Source organism: Cupressus sempervirens, chromosome 1 (assembly GCF_028749045.1).
Source record: "Cupressus sempervirens isolate cs-2001-9-10 chromosome 1, ASM2874904v1, whole genome shotgun sequence".
Classification (NCBI taxonomy): Eukaryota; Viridiplantae; Streptophyta; class Pinopsida; order Cupressales; family Cupressaceae; genus Cupressus; species Cupressus sempervirens.
The window spans coordinates 625,130,022-625,147,595 of NC_143118.1; positions in this window are offsets into that span (position 1 = coordinate 625,130,022).

The window sequence follows — 17,574 nt, forward strand, 5'->3', positions numbered from 1 at the left end:
CTTCCTAAACCTTGTCCACATCCTCTAACTCTTCCTCTTTGATCTCTAAAGTTTTGATCACGGGGGCAATTGAAATCCTTGTTCCTTTGGTTCCTGCTAGTACCCACATCTTCATTTTTCCTTTGGGTCTCATTTTGACCTCCAGATGACCTAACACTAACACTTCCTCCTTGATCATGCCCTCTTTGTCTCCCTTCAAAAATTTTATTTAGCTTCTTTTCAACTCGTAGGGAAAACAGGTATGCCTCTTCAACGTTGGTCATTCTCACCAGACTTAATTCCTCCTGGATGTTGGGTCATAACCCACTGATATAATGAGAAACCTTCTCCTTATTTGCTTCTACATACCCTGCTCTAATCAAAAGTTGGTAAGACTCCTCCATATATTCTTGGACTAATTTTCCTACTAGCTTTAACCCATGCATCTTCTTAAACAAATCAAGCTCGTGGTCAACAGGAATGAACTACTTCTTTAGTTTTTCCACCATGCGATCCCACCTTGTGATCTTATCCTTTCCTCTTCTATTTCTTTCTAATTAAACCTCTTGCCACCAAATTTTGGAATGTCCTTTTAGTTTTTCCATTGCAAACTTAACCCTATCTGGATCCCTGAGATCCTCATACTCAAAGTACTCTTCTAGTTCATTGATCTAGTCAATCAACTCATCTGGTTTTAGATTTCCTAAAAATACACCCACATCAATTGTAGGTCTTTTCCCAAACTTAGTAATGGCCCTTAAAAGCCTCTCCTCTACCTGATTTAGAACTTCCTCTTCAACTTCCCCTTCTAGTCCAATTCTTCTTCTTCATTGTTGTCCTCATTTTCGTCACCTGCAATAACATTTGTTCCTCTACGAATCTCCTCTTGCAATGCTTGTACCTACCTTTGCAGGGCTCTAACCTCCTTAGAATTAATAGCTCTGACCCTTCCACCATGCTCTCTTCATGGAGGCACACAACCATAACCATATAGTCTTCATGCAAACTACCTCACAGTCGGCACTCTGTCTACACACTCAGGAAAACCTTCTCTGATACCACTTGATGGGGACAACACCCAAGTATAGAATGGATAGAACAGGAAAGGGAAAATTTTATTAACTATGAAAATATGCTAGTACAATTAGTGTAGAGAAACAGACTCCAAAACTTGCCCTATGGGCTTATAATAGCATAAATTAGGAGATAATTTCTCCTCCCAGTACCTTCTCTCAAACTCCACTTTGAATTGCCTTTTACAATGCCAGAAATGTCCTTAAATAGACCCCAAAGGGTTAAGGGTTAGGAATACATTCTAAAAAGTGCTAGTTGGAACCCACCGACCAAATAGAAGGCTCCAGAAGTCATGTTAGAAGTTGATAAAAAATTAGAAGAATCCAGAAACGATAACCAAACTTTTAGGAGGCAGAACTTTTGAACCGTAGCTCCGATTGCCAAACCATTTACATTTTTGAAAAGCTATCAAAGTGCTCTATAGCCCTATAGACTATCTTTGCTCATCCCCCAATTTTTTAGCCTTGTGTGAGGTCATCTAATTCCCTAAACCTGACTTTGAAGCATTCTTAGGAGGTTTCTAGAAATTGAAAAATTGCGATAACTTTCAAACTGTGCAACCTTTTGGCTTGATTCCTTTTTTGGAATATTCTAAATTAAAATTTTAATCCCCCCTCAAATTTATACCTTCTAATCCACCATAATTATGGCTCAATAACATAGTCCTATTTTTTTGGCATTTATATGTATCCCAAGGTGCTCAAATACTCTAATCTTGTTATGCTCCTGCATTAACTTGAAGAATTTTACATTGAACAACTAGAGGGTTTTCCTTTAACAAAAGAGAAGTCTATGGTTTGTAAATTGAAGAAAGCATTCTATGGATTAAAGAAAGCACCAAGAACTTGGTATGCAAGGTTGGACAAATACTTAGCAAATCTTGGATTTGCTAAAGGAACAACAAATAGTAACTTGTACTTGAAGAAAATAGGGGATGATTTGCTAATAACCATTGTATTTGTTGATGACATCATTTTTGGTGGAAATGATGAAGGCATTATCAAATTCTTAGAAGACATGAAGAATGAGTTTGAGATGAGCATGATAGGAGAAATGAAATTCTTCCTAGGATTATATATTGTTTAGAACAAAGAAGGTATCTTTATCTCTCAGACCAAGTAATTAAAAGATTTGTTGAAAAGATTTGGTTTAGAATTTTTTAAACCTATTGGAACTCCTATTGTAATTGGTCATAAGTTATCAAGCAAGGATGAGACCCCTATTGTTTTGTAAAAGAAGCATAGATCTATGATAGGAGGATTGTAGTATCTCACTCATAATAGACCAGATATAGCTAATGTAGTTGGAATGGTGGCAAGATTTCAAGCTAATACTAAAGAATATCACTATGCACTAGTAAAGAGGATATTTTAATATCTAAAAGGAACATCAAATTATGACATTTGGCATGATAGAAGCAATGAATTTACTCTTTTTACTTATAGAGATGTTGATTGGGTTGGAAATAGGGATGACAAAAAAAGCACTAGTGGAGAAGCATTTTTCCTTGGATGAAGACTAGTTTCTTTGCTCAACAAGAAGCAAGATTATACATCACAGAGTACTGCAAAAGTAGAATATGTTGCAGTAGCAAATAACTATAATCAAGTCATATGGATGAAGTAGATAATGAAGGATATTGGAATTACATTCACAAAAGCCATTATCATTTATTGTGATAACACAAGTACTGTTAATATGTCTAGGAATCCTATTTTGCACTCCAAAACTAAGTACATAGCAATAAAGTATCATGTGCTAATAGATAAAGTCATAGAAAAAGAAATGAGACTGGAGTACATTAACACTAAGGAACAAATTGTAGACATTTTCACAAAGTCCCTACCAAAGGATACCTTTGAGTACCTGAGTGGTATGCTTGGGGTTATGCCCCTACCTAGCTTAGGGTAGAAGATGTAGAAGTGCATCATTCTAGGGTACATAGCACCATTATTAGACTAGACTGAATGTTGATGCTTGATCTATGGGGGAGTATCTGTAATCAATAGAGACAACAAGAATTCTTGGTAAATGATAATGGGTGTACAACAATGTCTTTAGACACTTGTGTTGTTTATAGAATTATATGTAAAATTTGTAAAGAAACAGATTGGCTTTTGGTCATACTAATAGATTTTTATATGCTCAATTTTTGTACTACCTTTGACATTGATGTCAATGGGGGAGAAAGAGACATGAAAAACATTAGAAAGAGTTTGTACTATGGGGGAGAATTAGTGCAATAAAATATTTGCATGAATATTTGAGTGATGAAGAAAAACTATTGGTATTCTTGAACTAAATTTTTTTCATCTATGTTGCCATCAATGCCAAAGGGGGAGATTATTAGCATGAATGCTGATGCGGATGCTATGGGGGAGAATTGCAAAACATTGTTTGTCATTGATGACAACATAGCAATAATATTGTATAAGACTATCAGAGCAGCTGACTAAGACTTATGTATTACATACATCACATTAAATATCTACCTATGTGTAGTTACCAACATATACTACAACATGTATTTGACATGTGGGAAAGTGCGCAGAACCTGAATCAATAGCATACAAAAGATATTGATAATTTAAAGAGAACTATAGGAAAATAGAACAATGGAAAAACCATTTCTATTGTAGGACCAATATAGAGCATTATATTTGGAATTAAGGGTTGCGCAATTAATTGTACTGACTACTGATGATGTTAGCAAGTGCGCAGGTATGCAAGTTGCATGTGTGAAAGTTTGTGTATAACTATGGGATGACAACATTAATTAAATGTGTATTTTATTTAATTAACTTATAATAAAGTATAGAGCCAACTCAAGGAATTAATATTGAGTGTGGTATAAAGGAAAGTTGTTTTCAAAGTTTTAATTATCATGATTGTGATCAAAAAGCAAAGGGAACTTGAAAATTGTGAAGGAGAGGAGTAGAGAAATATGTTAATGTATGTAAGTGACCTCAAGGGTTATTGTTCATGGATACATAGTTCCATATTTGATTGCATAATATGAAGGTAAAGTAGTCTAATGTATTGGATAGAGGAAGAAGCAAAAGACTATCACACATCTATTATTCTGAAAGGAATTGTATCAAGATCAATTGGACAATGGGTTCATTGGTATGATCTTGAAGTTGTTTGGAAAATGGGTTTAGCTACCTTCCACAACCCCTAACAGGGTTGGCATCTCCTAATAGAGATTCAAAGTCTCCTAATAGGGACTCTTTGTTCTAAGTGTTTTAATAGACTCCTCATAGGGTCCATCCTCTAAAAAGGAATATTTAGATTAGTACATTATTTTATGGGCATCATTCCCACCGGTTCTTTCCCTCTTATCAAGGGTTTCCCTAGTCAACATATCTAGTGTAATTGTGTATGTGCATATCTTTATGGTTTGTATTTTCTTTATTTGAATGATTAGGAATTTTTTAAGAGATTTAATTTTAGATTACTATATAACTAATTCACCCCCTCTCTTAGTTATACTAGTGGACTACTATTTCTAACAATATATCCCACTCCCTCCATGATGAGGAGATAATAAAAGACTCTATATGGATATCAAACCTTAAAACCAATCTTAAAGATCGAGGATGGGATTGTGAAATGCTATCTAATCTTAAGATCAATACTCAAATGTAAAGGTAGTAAACATTAATCTAGAGGAAACAACACATGTAGGAAATCTAAGATGCATATAAGGAAGTGTCATCAATTATTTTTAACTGTTGAGTTTCATCCTAATAGCCTCTCTAGATCCTGACACTCAAGTGACCATATACGACATTGGTAAACCTCTCCTATAGATAAGTTACTAACAATGCAAGACCTTAATCAAGAATCTTCTCCCACTGCCATCCTATTGAAGACCTCAATCAAGTACTCAAGCATGAATGAGGAACATATCTTATCAATTCATTTAAAAACCCCTCATTTAATGTACCATGCTACAACTTAATTAAGTAACTTAAAATAAGTTATCTTTACACCCACTTGTGTCCTCTAATGTTTATTACAAGCTACCCCCATATATATGCATAGATGACCTACCCTAAGCTCATAAATCATAAAGTTTTGTAAATCAAATTGTATGATAATCGAGTATGGTTTCATAAAGAAAGTAACTATAACAAAAAGGTCCTCAAACCATATTTATCATAAGTACACATGGGTCCTCAAAATGAAATTATCTCAAGTATGCATGGGCCCTCAAACCACAATATAAAAAATTCAAAACACATCCTTAAACCACAATATAACAAATGTAAGCCTAGTCCTCAAACTGCTACATACACTCTCTCAAAAATTACATCATACATGAGCTTAGAACATTGGTTGGGAAAGAATAGTCATGCTCAAAATATCAACATAAAGTACTTAACATAAACATCACATATAATAGACAATCCCCAAGCCTTTGTCTACAACCCTTGTAGCCAACATAAATCCCACAATACCCAACAACCACATACAATAGACACACATACACTTCACACAAAAAGTCCTTGATGAATAAAAGTTCACTTATTTTCTAAGGGTTCAATTTGGCCATAAAATATATCATTTTAATATTGCATGCTACTCAGTACTTTACTAATGCGGAGTTTTACTAAATTCTCATTGTACAATAAGGTTCAGTAATGGAAAGTATTAATTCTCTAGTTAGTAATTCATTTTTTTAAATCTATTTTTCTTGTTTACAAATCCAACTATATTCCATTTAAATAAGAATTAAACTAAATTAAACATTTAGTAAAATTCTAAACATTATATATAATTCTAAGTTGATTTGCATTAATAATTGTCTAAATTAAAATATTTATTAATTAAATAAAGTTTAATCTAAAACTTTATTTTAAAGACTTATAAAGAACTTTATAAAAAAAATTGACTTATTAAATTTTGATTTAGTTTAATCAAATTTTATTTTATTTAAAAAATATTTAAATTTTTTTTAATACATTTGAGCATAAATTAAAAGAATTATAAATTTGAAAATAAATAATAATAATAATTTATTAATAAAACTAAAATAAATATTTAATTTACTAAAGGTATACCTACATGGTTCTTATTTTTTCTTCCCTTTTTTTCAAAACCCTCTAAGATAAAAAAATTATTTTCTCATTAAGATTTTCTAGTAGGGTGTTGTTTTCTAATGTTTCACATAAACATGGAAAACCAAATCTATCAATAATATGGACATTGACCAATTTAGATGTCAAGTAGACAATCTTTTCAAACAAAATATCTGCATGCATTTTTGAACCCTACTTGCAATCAAGTATCTCGAAGACTCATGACATGGACAACTAGACAATGCTTGAGCCCGATACAAAGGGATACTCAATAGGTTGTGACCACATGCTTTGTCATTAATTACAAAAAGGGGGAGAATAAAAAGGGGAAAAGAAGAAGAATAAAATTATGCATGAGACTAAGAAGAAGCATAAACATAGAAGGATAATGAAAGAGAATATGAGGACAAGGAAATGAATAGAGATGGACACACAAAAGAAGAGACTAAGAAGAAGCCTAAAAATAGGAGGAGAATTAAAGAGAATACAACCCCAAGGAAAGGAATAGAGAGGCCCACATAGAAGAAAAGCATAAAAAATGGATAGGGGGAGAATGAATAAGGAAATAACCCAATTTACAGAGGATAAGCAGAACAAGAAGAAATGAGATAAGGGGGAGTCTCATCATATTTTTGACTAAATCTATGCTGGTGTATCATTCTCTATTGATATAGTCAAAGAAATGAGGAAGAAAATTTTGAAGGCCATAGGTTTTAACAAAAAGGTCAAGGATGGTTAATGGTTTTTCCATCAATGCCAAGGGGAAGATTGTTGGACTTGCAAGTCCCATAAAGATTGGAGATCATTAATGCTAATACTTAGCATACCATTATGTTTTCATTGATTGGTAATTGGTAAGAAAATGAAGATGAGGATACAAAGCCCAAATGACCACTAGTAGACTTGCACACTGGTCAGAATATGAAAGAGTTCAAGATGATGCATAGAAGGCAAATAGGTAAAGTGACTAGTCATAGGCAGTGACTAGCATGGTGAATCATCATTGATTTTAAATAGAAAAGGAATTATCATATTTCATTCTTATGTGATAATCATTCATAGATGTGGAGAATAGAGGCTACATTTAGCTTCATAGAGAGGTTCACAATCCTACCAATCTGGACCCAAACACATATGTGTCATAAGTATTTTGTGACTAGCTCGTATATGCAATTAAAATTTGGAGTTTGTCAACTATGAGTCAAATGTTTTAGGGTTTTGGCTCCCACAAATTATGTTGTGGTCTCACAACACATTCCCCATTCCCCATTTCTCAAAGAAATAGGGACCCCCAGTAAAATTTTCTTTACCAAGCTCCTAGTCTAGAGTCTAGGTCACTTTTAGACTCCCCTAGGAGTCCAGGTTAAGTCCCAATATCTGACTAGAGAGATCCAAAGAATCAAAAACATGAAAAAAGCTTAATGGGGACAATTTTAAATCTTAATTAGGTGTGCATATGCACATCCTTTTGGGCAAGTGCAAATGCACAACTCCAAAAGCATACTTCTATGCACTCCTAGAGGTGCACTCTTATGCACCTTCATGGGTGTGCAAGTGTGCACCCTCCTGGGTGTGCCTTCCTAAGGGTCTATATAAAACCCCAAGCTCTCTCCACTCCTCACCTCACTCTTACTCTTCAAGATAACTGCACCTATGCACTATTGACTGTGTGATCCAAACTCTACTTGCTCCCTCCTACATCAACAAACACATCAAGGGTAGGCAACCTTCAATCAGACCAATACACCAAATCAAAACTAAAATAAAGGCTAAACATAAAAACCTAACTTCTTGGCACAATGAAGGTTACACCTCCACAACATGCACATATGTGCACCTTCCTAACAACCAAACATCAAACATTAAAAAAGAACCCAAAAAAAATGCAAAAAACTTCTAAGGCACCATGGAAGTGCACACATGTGCACCTCCACTAGGTGCACAATTTTGTGCTCACAAAAATACATAAGCTTAAATCTCCCCAAGTTGCCATTCATAGTTTGCAGTTGTGCACATGCACATGTGTGGACCTCACCAAGGTGTGCATATACATACGTGCACAACTATGCACAAAATCTATTTTATGGCTTAAAGAAGTGCACTCATCACTTGTAAGGGTGTGCTAGGTGTGCTAAACTACATTATAGGGCATTTGGGGGGGATGGAATTCATTTGTTGCATTTTGACTAGTTTTAACATTCTTTGGAGTTAATTAGAGTCTATTTTAGGTTAAATTTTAACCTTCCAACTAACATTTTCCTTGCTTGTATAGGTAAAATGATGTCCTCATCCTCATTGATGGCAAAAAAGATGGCTCCAAAGCTAGTTGAATTTAAGTACAAAGGGGCACCAAGGAAATCAAGGTTTCAAGATGGGCATGCCAAGATCAAAGATAGAAAACTCAGACATATAGATGGGAATGCATTCCTCACAATCTGCAACAAACCTTAAGAGAGGTCTACAATGGTGTTAGTGCTCATCTAGTCATGCCTTGTCAATGCAACATCACATCAAACATCAGTTCAATCTTGTGAAATGATAATGACCCTTTTGAAACACTATGTGACCAAAGAGAAGGTCATTAAGAGAGTGACAGGAGAGATAGTCTTGGAGCTTTGACTTAAAAACATTGAGAAGTTATTTCACCTTTCTAGGGTATACCAATATCTATGAATAACATATAATAGAGTAGAAGGGTAGTACAAGGATAATTTGAAAGAAGAATAGGAAATAATGCAATCCTCCTTCCTCATTGATAAAACATTAGTGGGTCAAACAAGTAGGCAAAGTTGACATGTTAAGTTTGTTATATGAAGGATAATATTGGGTATGTGATTGTGTTATTGAGATGAATTATGAGACTCCCAGTAGTAGTTTACCTTCATACTAGATGGTCCTCTTCATTGATACCATCAGAACAACAAAGATGCCAATTGATTGGGCTACCATACTAAGTGAAAACTTGGATGAGAAACTAGTAGCTACCAAAGCCAACCCACACTTGTATATGACATCATACATGGTGTATTTTTTGGTGGCAAGAACCATACAGTACCAAGGCCTCTATAGAAAAGGAAGCATGTAAGATGCAAATAAATAGCCTTATGTGGTATATCCACAATTGGTGAAGAAGAAACTCTCACTGTAAATTATGGAATATAGGGTGGTGAATAATGATTTCATCTTTGCAATCATCAGGTTCATCGAAGGTGATTACACCAAAAGAATGTCAGTAACAACCAGGATCATAGAAATTGGCACCTACTACATTCAGTTCAAAACATTCACCTATCTTAGGGTAGTTGGTACTCTACTATGCCCAAAAAAGCTCCCAAGATACCCATCTAATAGGCTCATCTTACTAGAGGTTGCACACCAACTCACTTCTACATACAACAGAGTGAGAAGACAAAAATGGGTCTATTCCATCACAATTGGTGTTTTAAAGGTGAAACAAAATAAAAATATCATCACCTTTGATTCTGAGTGGGATTGATATCCCTTGGAAGAATACAACTACCCTCATCCATACTTTGACAACATTGGCATGGTATAACACTTGGCAAGGAAAGAGTTTGTACATGAAGATGTCTTGGAGGATCATTGGACAAACATTATAAATGACTATGATGTTAATATAAGGGATTATTATAGGATGAATCTATATTTAGAAGAACATGTATTGAAGATAAAGATCCCTCTTAAAGCTATGGAAAAGGATATTGAAAATTTCATGGATCCATTATACAATAGGGATAAAATCTATGACCAACCTATAATCAATGCTAAGATTAGGAGGGATGAGAATGCAAATATAAATCATTAGGCTAGGCACATAGTCAAGTTGAAAAAGGAATGGATCAAGAAGCCATTTAGAATGGATCCAATTTTTTAGGCTATACTCCTACAAGCCACAAAAAGGCCAATCAAAGGAAAAGGTGCAAAAGTCACTATAATAACCTTCCCTGCTCAATCCCTAGTAAGGCTGAAAATGGTTAATCAACATGTACAAGAGGTTTAGTACTTTGGAGCTAATAGGGCTACAAAGAGGAAAATAATACCTTCTACACCCAAGAAGAAAATAGCTCAAGCATAGGTGCCTCCACAAGGATGGGTACAACTAGAACAAGTTGAGCCTCAAGCTAAGTCTAAAGCACAAGAGCCAACACAAGAGAAAGAATGGTCAGAATAGCCAGAGGAAGAATAGGTAGAGGAGAAGATAATGCCACCAATATTAACTAAAAAGGAAGAAGCCTACCCCTTACCTCCAAAAAGGGAAATAATTGAACCAACTATGGTAGGAACACAGAGAAGGAGACTAATGAAGAAATCATTGTCACCACAAGTGCCTGAGACCATCCTAAAAGTAGAGGATGAGGAACAAGGGGAGAAAATTGAATTTTTCCCCTTAAGACAAAGAACCCATTTGGTTAGGGCCACAGAGGAAGAGAGGAGAAGAAGCTCCACATCAACACCTTGATCTTCTCTAAGGGAGCCTATCCAAGTATCAACATCAAAAGATGAGCAACAAAAATGGATGAAAAATATTGACAGTCAAGAAACTGATGTCTTCAACCTCTCTGACTTTGAATTCATACTAGTAGGGACTTAGATGGTGGGAGAGAAAATAAGAGATACTTGTACGAGTGAACCCTTAGGAGAGGACTAGAGTCAACTCTTGCCTCTATTGTAAGGACCTCTAGGTATTTCACAAACACCATCTCAATATTTGGCAGTTTTGGATAAAGGGTTAGTGACTCCACTTCCCCCAGCTATTGAAGATAAAGAACAAGTGACTAAGGAAGGGGAACCCCAACAGTTGCATGCCAATGAAGTATCTGAGGAACTAAAAATACATGAAGAGCCTTAGCAAACTCCTACAAATGTAGAGGCTAGGACTTTAGCCCAACCAAAGATAGTGATTCCCACTAAAGATCTTTTTTTATAGGAGAAGACTCTAGAGAGGAGTGATAAGGGAAAGGAGCCTATGGTAGGACCGACCTCTTTAACCAAGTACATGTCTCTCATGGGCACCACACTAACATGGTTAAAGCAAGAGTTTATGTTTCACCAAAAGAGGTAGCTAGACCTAACAACCAAGGAGGAAATGAAGGAATTAGTAAAAGCAATCAAGAAGCCTTAGCCACTTGTGAGTGATGCATGAACATTGGCCTTCATAATGATGAACAAGGATTAGGATTTGCTTGCACATATAGCCATTCCTCCTCTACATGTTGACACCAAAAAATTAACTCCTAAAGACTACCAAATCAAGGAGGTCATGTTGGGAAGATCCATGGTAGACACATCCAAAGTGATGATCACTACTGGTATAAAAGAGGTGTTTGAGTATATGGAATGGGATGAGTCTGAAGTAATAGCACTGCAAAAGAAAAATGAGCTACTAAGAAGACACTTAAATGAAGTAGTAGGCCCTATCAATCAAGTAAATCTAGATATTACTCTTGTAGTAGCATTAGAGAGAAGAGGAATAGAGGTAGCACAGTTAGATCCAATTCTAGAAGCATGTTAGCAATGGCATGATAATTTTGAGGAGAAAGGTGTACAAATAATACAAGATAATTTGAACCTTTTACACCACATCTAGTCTAGTGTTGACAAGTTGGTTTCCATAGTGAACCAAGATTTTAGGCTAATGGATGAAGTACATACCTAGGCTAAAGAGCTATAGGAAATGAAATCAATAAAGGGTCAAAGGTATCATATGCCGATGGAAGTATACACTACTAAAGAGTTAGACAAGCTTGATTCTTGGATTGAGAATATATCACACTACAACATTTGGGGTCAAATTGCGATGACAATTTGTAACAAAAGTGTAATTTGTGGTGATTTCCATGTTTTTTTTTGAAATTATCCCTGATGTCATTGCAATATTGATGTTAGCATCATAATTCTCACACTTACATGAGCATAAACCAAAAAAAGAAAACACAATATAAATCATTCCCCATTTTTTTTAATTGTGGAAAATTGCATGTGAAAGAGGGTGGAGAGCTCTTACCATTGTCATGCCCTAGTGATTGGTGCATTTTATTTCTACGATCTCTATATTTTGCTACTGTGCTCTTGCTCTATGATTTTGTTGTTGTGATTTCTACATTTCATTGCCATGCCCTTGCTCTACAATTTTGTTGTTGTTCCCTTGAGATCTTTTCATTTTGTTGTCATACCCTTGCTCTATGATTATTTTTCATGTCCTTTCTCTATGATTTTGTTGCCATGCATTGCCCTTGTGATCTCTATGCCCTTTCTCTATGATTTTGTTTCTATGTCATGCCATTGCTCTACAATTTTTCTATTATGCCCTAGCTCTGTGATTTCCTTCAAGGGATATGTAAATATTCATTTCTTTTCCTTCTAAACATGTATATTCAGAGATGTTTTTTAAGGCTCTTATTACATCTTAGAACAATAGAAAAATTGATCTAGCTACATACATATTCCAAAATACAAATAATAAAACAATAAAACTCACTCAACCCATACTAAGTGACTTACCTCAAGATCCTCCAAAAAAATAATGTATACCATAAAAAATGAGTAGAGTTCGCAAGAAATTAAAAAATAATCGTAGTAGATATTTTGAGAAAGAAACTAGCCATAACACAATTATATGGGTCTAGTTGCTAATTAGCCAGGTTGATTACAAATTCTTGTAGAACTATCATTAGATTAGGTATAATGAAATGAACAATCATTTTTCCCCAGCTAGTAGGATCAAATACATTTTTACAAGGCAATAAAATTGCATATGCAAGGAATTGAAGAATAACTTTAGTGAAGAGTTGGGTGTGAAGAGTTGAAGAAGAAAGTTTTTCTTCTATGTAAATGCCATAATCATGAGCCTCATTCCCTTGTAGAATCTGCTACCACAATGACATTACCTCTAAACCATGCAAAGGATGTTGAAGTGGTTCTCAACCTTGAAACACTCTTATAGGCATTTGATGTTAGTCTTAGAATGGTTTTGGCATTTGAGTGCCAACACACTTAACCACTTTCTACATTGAAGCCGAGCACACTATGCATGCCAAGCCACAACATGTGCCGAGTGATCTTTAGGTGCCGAGTAGCCTTTAGGTTCTAAGTGAAGATCAAGTGTTGAGTGACTTCAGGTGCCAAGCATGATATAGGAGCTGAGTGATATTTAAGCGCCGAGTCACAAACAATGCTGAGCAAAAAAAAAAAGCAACAGGAGTCGAGTGAGATAGTTTTGTTACATGTGTCGACCGTCAAAAATTAGTAAGTGCCAAGTAACATAGAATGCACATATGAGTTTGTAACTTCACTAATTTAGATGTAAACCATTTTTATGGCCGACATTGAATGATCTAGAAGGATCAAACAGATAAGATCAAATCTTTTATTTTTCCTATACAAACTACATGCAGCCAATTAAAAAAATGAAGAAGGCATGCAACCAATAACAAAAGTGCAAGGAATGAGTGAGAATCAAGAGATTCAATATGGATCGTAGATCTACACCTAACCCTAAGTCTTCAAATGTCTTTATAAGGAAGATGAAATCTCATTGTATAATGAATGGATGAAGGAGCGTATGGGGAAACTATAGTGGGGTTCAGAGTGAAGAGTAAAAAGAATTAAAGGAAAAGAGAAATAGTTAGACATTCAATTGATCATTAAAAAAAAAAGGATATGAAAAAATATCTGATCTCAGAAGGATTAAGTTCAAAGAAAGTAGATCAAGTGCTTGTATTCAGCAATCAAGGATTATAAGCTATCAGGTTTATTATACCTAATACTCTCTAGCCATTGTATTATAAAGAAAACCCTATGTTGATAGGTTAGCTTAACAACTATTTTGTAGATCCTTTAAAAAGGTGATTAAATACTTTAACAAGATAACACTTCATGTAAAGTGTTTGTAAATCCTTTAACCAGGTCACTATTAACATATTGTAAAGCCTTTAACAAGGCAGGCCTTTAACATGGCAGACCATCAGAAGTGGTCAAACATTATTATTGCAGTGATTTTGTGGGTATCATCCCCGCCCCATTTTTACCTTCTTATTCCTGGAGGGTTTCTGGGTTACCAAAATCTCAAGTGTTATGTGGTGATGCATGTTTATTTCTCATGATTGTTTAATGTTTATATGCATGCATGTTAATTTTAGTTAAATGTTATTAAGGATTTAAAATAGGCTAAAGGCTAGTACTTCTAATTCACCCCCCCTCTCCAAAGCATTCTTCCCATTTGAATATTCCAACAATTGGTATCAGAGCATAGTTCTCTCAAAAAGAAGCCTAACAGCTTGGAGGAAAAGATCTGAAGATGGAAGTTTTCAACTTGGAAAGATCATTGAGAACCAGGTGATAGATGTGCATCTTGCTCTACTCAAAGTAGAGGAAACTAGAGAGGAACTAAGAAAATCCTTGAAAAGAAGAAAGGAGATAGCCATAGATGAAAATGATATAAACTATAGGGAGATTGATACCACAAAAGTGTTTTCCAATGGAGACACTAAAGAGTTTGATGCAACAATAATAGAACTGATGGAGAAAAATAGAGTTCAAGCACAAGAGATAAGATCTCTCAAGATGGAACATGAATCACAAGCCATAATGTTATGTGAAATCATTGAACAAAAGAAAAGAGTGGTTGAGGATAGAGTCATGATGGAAGATGACAAAAGGAATCTTGCAAACAGAGTTGAAGAAAAATGTATTGAATTAACAAGGATCTCAAACATGCAGATGGATACACTTGCCCAAATGATGAACCTTCATCATGAGTTGAATATGAAGGACATTGATTAGACTTGTGTTATGCGGAATTCATGATGGTAGTCTGTGGTTAAAAGATGTTCCCATAAAGATCACAAAAAGAATCATTCAGAAGGTAATTGGATATCCTACCCTAGATCGGTACAAGACCTTGAGAAGTGAATCCAAGGAGGTTATTGAGAAAAACATAGGTGCTAAGTGGAATAAAAGAGGAATGAAAATTGACATCATTCAAGATCCTATTGTTGAATTTGTTGTTAGAGTTATTTCCCATAAATTCTATCAATCTGGTAGACTCAACAGTGTGCCTTGTATTGTAGTAGATGTAGGCTACAAATTGGTGAAAAAGGATCATACTTATGATCTTTCAGAGCTACAACTACAATAGATTAATGAAAACTTAGCAGCTATAAGAAGGACAAAGGGTGCCCAATGCAAATTTGATGCAATTTTGGTTTGTATATTCTTCTATGTTCAGAATGAATTTCCTTCTTTTGGAAAATTTGCATGGAGAAATGATAGAACTATCATAGCCCAAATTAATGAATATAGAGAACAAATGGGAGACAATTTTGACACATTGATGACAAGTTATTTTGAAGATTTTAAGAAAGCAATGAAGCAAAGACTTAGGATTCTAGTTTCTTTAGTGGAGAAACATGTAAATGATGTTTTTTTTCTTGTAGATATTGACTATACCTATGTACAAGATGTCATACCAAGAGTGAGATGGTTAAGGCCTTTTGGTTATGAGATCAACATAGATGAAGCATCTGCAGCAATAAATGCATTATTGGCAGAAGAGATAGACAAGAGTGCCCCACACTTTGGCACTTATGATGTGGTAAGGTCAAAGGTGAATATGGAGTTAAAGACTACCTCCACACTCAAGAAAAAGGATAAATTGGTTAAAAAGCTAAAGGCAAAACTTGGTGAAGGCACAACAGAAGGGGATGAAGAAGATGAAGAAGCAAAAGGAGATGAAGCAAAGCAAGAGCAAGGACCACTTGCATTAACCCAAGGCATGGGTGAAGATGTTGAAGAAGAGGTAAGTGTAGAGAAGGATGCACCCAAGGCAGAACCCAAGAAAAGGAAAGCAAAGAAGCAACCAATTGCACAGCCTAAAGCACAAAAAATTGTGACAAAACGTAGCCCAGTAAAGCCAACTATAAGAGTATATACAAGGGGAACAACCAAAGTAGAAAAGAAGAAGGCAATAGAGCAAGGTGGGCATGCAAAGTAGAAGAAAAGAAAGTCTATTGCACCACAGGAGTTAGAGGAAGAAGAAATAGAATTTGATGAAGAACAATTTAGAATGGTAAGACACTCCACTTCATCTAGATTAGAAAGCATTTGTAATGATAATAGAGATAATGTAGATTTGTCTGGTCTTAAGACCATAAAGTTCAATATGTTGTCTATAGAACAACAAAACACAGTTGAGGAGTCCATCTACACTATCCACTTGAACTTTATGACTCAATACCCAAGGAGCTAAGCACATTAATTGAGAATAAGTGGCATTACTACCTCAAAGTGGAAAAGGAAATAAGAGAGTCAAATTTGGCTTGTGTAATGCCAAACCTTACAAAAGGTCAAATCAGTAAGGCAAGCAAGAAATATGCAAGCAAATTTGTCCCTAAATACAGAGCCTTTAGTATCCTATAGAATCAAATTGAAGATGTTGTCAAAAAGTCAACACAAATATGGAAGGTAATCTATGGATTGACTAAAAGAAAGGAGGGAGAAGATGACCCTTTTGAAGGGAGAAATGAAGAAGAAGATATTGATGAAAGTGAAAAAGAGGAAGATGTGGAGAAAGATGCCCTATAAGGTGAACAAGCAACAGTTGAGGAGCAGCAACAAGAACAAAGTGTCTAAGAACCCCAATTGCCACCACCTAGTCCTCCACATATTGCAACCACACCTGTAGAATCTATAAAAATAAAGGATGTTCCTAACACCTCTTGTCAGAACATCAATCCACTCACTACAGAGGATCTCAAGAAGATTCTTCACCAAACAACATTGCAATCACAGTTGTGCACTAGCCCTATTTTGGTGAGTGTAAATGAATTGCAGAAGGCAGTAGCTAAAATTACCAAGGAAAAGGTGAATCCACAAGAACCACCTTCACAAATTCCTACAGCTACTAGTAGTCAACCTAAAGAGCATGAAGTCAAAGATACAACTACTAAGGTTGACACTTTAGTAAGTACACCTGCAAGGGAGATAGCTAAAGAGAAAACTAGACAAAAAGATACCTCTGTATCTATAGCACAAACACAAGGTGCATATTCTAAGATAATTGTCATTTTTCAAGGTAGAAAAGAATAGGACAAGGAAGGGGGCAGCCCTAAGGAGAAGGAGCAATAGGCAATTCAAACATTGGCCAACTTGCCTAGAACAAGGACTCCCATTAAAACTTCACAGCAACCAAGCTCTATAGTACCATTACAGATATCTATACGAGGCTCGAGTTCTACCAAGGTTGTGAGGGTACTTTAATATGGAGACCCTTCTCTTGATGAAGAAATAGTCATTCCCAAGTATGACTTTGACACCATGACCATTGCCCAGATGACTAAAGTGCAAGAGGCACTTCAAAGGAAGAAGAAGCAAGAGGTACTTAGGAATGAGTACAAACAAAAGCAAGCATTAGTAGAAA